We start from the raw sequence: 4,457 nt of genomic DNA, 5'->3' as shown, positions 1-4,457 counted from the left end.
TTTTGGTATAAGTCAAAGAACAAAAAATGTTCATCTCAACAATCCAAATCTATTCATATAAAAATTTAGGTCATATGTTACGTAATAAGGGATTTTAAGGGCCAAAACCATAAATTTTTTACCCCTTGTATCTCGTAAACGACAAATATTTTGAAAAGCAATAAAGAACAAAAGTTGTTCAGAATGATGATCTGAACAATATGCATATTTCGTTTTTACCCTATGTGGCCCCGTTAGGGAGCTACAGTTTGGCCCCTAAAAATTACTTCTAGAAATAACTCAAGAACGGTAAAGAATTTCTAAATACTTGTTGAGCAAAAAATGTTTGAAATGTCATGACCTTTCTTACGATATCAAGCAAAAGGGGCTGACCCTTTAAATTAGGGGCCCAGAAGGGTCCAAATGTTTATGAGAATATCTCAGAAACTATTAATATTTTGTAATAAGTCATTGAAGCGGAAATGTTCATCTAAACGAGCTTGTTCTTATCAAATCAAAAAGTAGGTGATATGTTACGTAATAAGGGATTTTAAGGGCCAAAATCATAAATAATTGACGCCTCATATCTTGAAAATAACTCGAGAACGGTAAAGAATTTCTAAATACTTGTTGAACAAAAAATGTTTGAAATGTTATGATCTTTCTTACGATATCAAGCAAAAGGGGCTGACCCTTTAAATTAGGGGCCCAGAAGGGTCCAAAGGTTTATGAGAATATCTCAGAAACTATTAATATTTTGTAATAAGTCATTGAAGCGGAAATGTTCATCTAAATGAGCTTGTTCTTATCAAATCAAAAAGTAGGTCATATGTTACGTAATAAGGGATTTTAATGGCCAAAATCATAAATAATTGACGCCTCATATCTTGAAAACGACAAATATTTTGAAAAGCATTATTGAACAAAAGTTGTTCAGAATGATAATCTAAACAATATGTACATTTCGTTTTTTTCCTATGTGGCCCCGTTAGGGAGCTACAGTTTGGCCCCTAAATATTTCTTGTAGAGATAACTGGAGAACGGTAAAAAATTTCTAAATACTTGTTGAGCAAAAAATGTTTAAAATGACAAGGCCTTTCTTACGATATCAAGCAAAACGGGCTGGCCCTTTAAATTAGGGGTTCAGAAGGGTCCAAATGTTTTTGAGAATATCTCAGAAACTATTAATATTTTATAATAAGTTGTAGAAGCGGAAATGTTCATCTCAACGAGCTTGATCTTATCAAATCAAAAAGTAGGTCATATGTTACGTAATTAGAGATTTTAAGGGCCAAAATCGTAAATATTTGACGCCTCATATCTTGAAAACGACATATTTTTTGAAAAGCATTATTGAACAAAAGTTGTTCAATGTGTCATAACCTATCGATCAATATCAAAAAATGGGTCTGTGGGCCTCATGGCTCGCCTGTAGAGTCGATTTTTGTTGATATCAGTCGATTTCAAAAACTTGTAACTGGTAAATATTTTGTAAGGACATATTGAACAAAAGTTGTTCAGTTTATCGAGATCTATCGATTGATATCAAGAAATAGGCCTATGGTCCTAATGGCTCGCCTGTAGAGTCGATTTTTTGTCGATATCGGTCGATCTCAATAACTTTTTACAGGTAAATATTTTGTAAAAACATATAGAACTAAAGTTGTTGAGTCTATAGAGGGCTAACAAATGACATCAAGAAATAGGCCCGCGGGCCTTATGGCTCGCCTGGAGAGTCGAATTTCAAACGAATTTCACCGCAACTTTGCTTCAGAAGCTTATGATATGAAAAATTGATTATATCTAAAGTGTCTTAAAGTCGGAAACTAAATTGGGACTCATTTGTCTTTTTTTTTTTAACTCCGAGTGCATCAACAAATCGGACGGAAGACCTACTCGTTGCTCGCAACGAGATCAAGTCTAGTTATTCTTATTATTCTTTTCTTCTTATTTTTCCTCTTCTTTAGTGAGAAATTTGTCCGACCGATTTTTTGAAAGTGCTTCGACAGATCCACTTCAAACTTTGTGAGCTGATAGGGGGTCACTAGGAGGGGTGCATTCAACTTTTCAAATTTTCAAAATGGCCGCCGTTTCAAGATGGCGGCCAAAAAACGTCAAAAACTCAAGGTTGTCGGATTTCAACCAAATTAGATTTCTAGGGTAAAATGGTCACCTCGAGTCCATTTCCACCATCAAATTTTTTTTTTGAGTCGCCATTTTCAAAATGGCCACCATATACCGAAATATTTCAAAGTGTTAAAATCTTCTTATTTTTCCTGTTCTTTAGTGCGAAATTTGTCCGCGTGATTTTATGAACATGCTTCCACTGATCCACTTCAAACTTTGTGAGCTAATAGACGATTATTAGGAGGGGTGCAATCAACTTTTCAAATTTTCAAAATGGCCGCCGTTTCAAAATGGCTGCGAAAAAACGTCAAAAAATTAAGGTTGTCGGATTTCAACCAATTTCTATTTCTAGGGTATCTTGGTGACCCCGAGTCCATTTCCACTATCAAAATTTTTTTTTGAGCCGCCATTTTCAAAATGGCCGCCATATACTGAAATATTTTATAGTGTTAAAATCTGTACAAAATTTGGGTTCTGGGGTAAATGGAGGGTCCACAATTCATTTCTAGCATCAGTATTTCCTTCCAATCTATTTTCATATTTTTCAAAATGACCGCCATTGAAGAAAATGGCGGCCAAAAAATCAAGTCCGTCGGATTTCAACCAAATTTAGTTTCTAGGGTTTTTGAGAATCCTGATCTGGCATAAAAAACCATTTCTGACATGGGGAGGTGTTCGGAGACATTTGTGTTGGCATCACAACACAGTTATAGCTCGTTATTATTTTCTTCATATTATTCCTCTTCTTTAGTGAGAAATTTGTCCGACCGATTTTGTGAAAATGCTTCGACAGATCAACTTCAAACTTTGTGAGCTGATAGGGGGTCACTAGGAGGGGTGCATTCAACTTTTCAAATTTTCAAAATGGTCGCCGTTTCAAGATGGCGGCCAAAAAACGTCAAAAACTCAAGGTTGTCGGATTTTAACCAAATTCTATTTCTAGAGTAATATTGTGACCCCAAGTCCATTTCCACCATCAAATTTTTTTTTTGAGCCGCCATTTTCAAAATGGCCACCATATACCGACATTTTTGAAATTGTTAAAATCTCTACAACATTGGGCTTCTGGAGTCAATTGAGGGTCCACAATTTATTTCTAGCATCAGTATTTCCTTCCAATCAATTTTCAAATGTTTCAAAATGGCCGCCATTGAAGAAAATGGCGGCCAAAAATCAAGTCTGTCGGATTTCAGCCAAATTTAGTTTCTAGAGTTCTTTGAGGATCCTGAGTGCATATCTGCCATCAAAAACCATTTCTGACATGGGGAGGTGTTCGGAGACATTTGTGTTGGCATCCCAACACAGTTATAGCTCGTTCTTATTATTCTTTTCTTCTTATTTTTCCTCTTCTTTAGTGAGAAATTTGTCCGACCGATTTTGTGAAAGTGCTTTGACAGATCCACTTCAAACTTTGTGAGCTGATAGGGGGTCACTAGGAGGGGTGCATTCAACTTTTCAAATTTTCAAAATGGTCGCCGTTTCAAGATGGCGGCCAAAAAACGTCAAAAACTTAAGGTTGTCGGATTTCAACCAAATTCGATTTCTAGGGTAATTTGGTCACCCCGAGTCCATTTCCACCATCAAATTTTTTTTTTGAGCCGCCATTTTGAAAATGGCCGCCATATACCGAAATATTTGAAAGTGTTAAAATCTCTACAACATTTGGGTTCTGGGGTAAATGGAGGGTCCACAGTTCATTTCTAGCATCAGTATTTCCTTCCAATCAATTTTCAAATGTTTCAAAATGGCCGCCATTGAAGAAAATGGCGGCCAAAAATCAAGTCCGTCGGATTTCAACCAAATTCAGTTTTTAGGGTTTTTTAAGAATCCTGAGTGCATATCTGAAATCAAAAAGCATTTCTGACATGGGGAGGTGTTCGGAGGCATTTGTGTTGGCATCCCAACACAGTTATAGCTCGTTATTATTATGTTCCCCAAACGAAGTTTGGGAACATATTGGTTTTACTCTGTTTCTTATTATTATTCCTTCTTTCTTCTTGTGACTTTTCTGTCCATGAGTGTTCTCAGAAACTACTCAAGGAATCAAGATGAAACCTTTTTAGGATGATAGTATAACATATGTAGATGTGCGGAACGAATGTAATTTTCTCTGAAAATGCATGCATGCGCATGCACGTGCATTGGATTTTTTGTTTTTAAACTTTGGAATCAGTTTAACTTGTATATTTTTCATTGAAATCGTTTGATATTTTGTCGTGGACAATGTCTATGTCTCTTTTTAAATCCCAACACAGTTATAGCTCGTTATTTTTCTTTTTCTCCGATACTTTTTTGTCCGGTAGTATTCTCAGAAACTACAAAAGGGATCAATATGAAACTTTCCAGGATGA

This window comes from Ostrea edulis, chromosome 5, assembly GCF_947568905.1.
Source record: "Ostrea edulis chromosome 5, xbOstEdul1.1, whole genome shotgun sequence".
In the NCBI taxonomy this organism is placed as follows: Eukaryota; Metazoa; Mollusca; class Bivalvia; order Ostreida; family Ostreidae; genus Ostrea; species Ostrea edulis.
The sequence above is the reverse complement of the archived record's forward strand: the minus strand, read 5'-3'. Positions refer to the sequence as shown.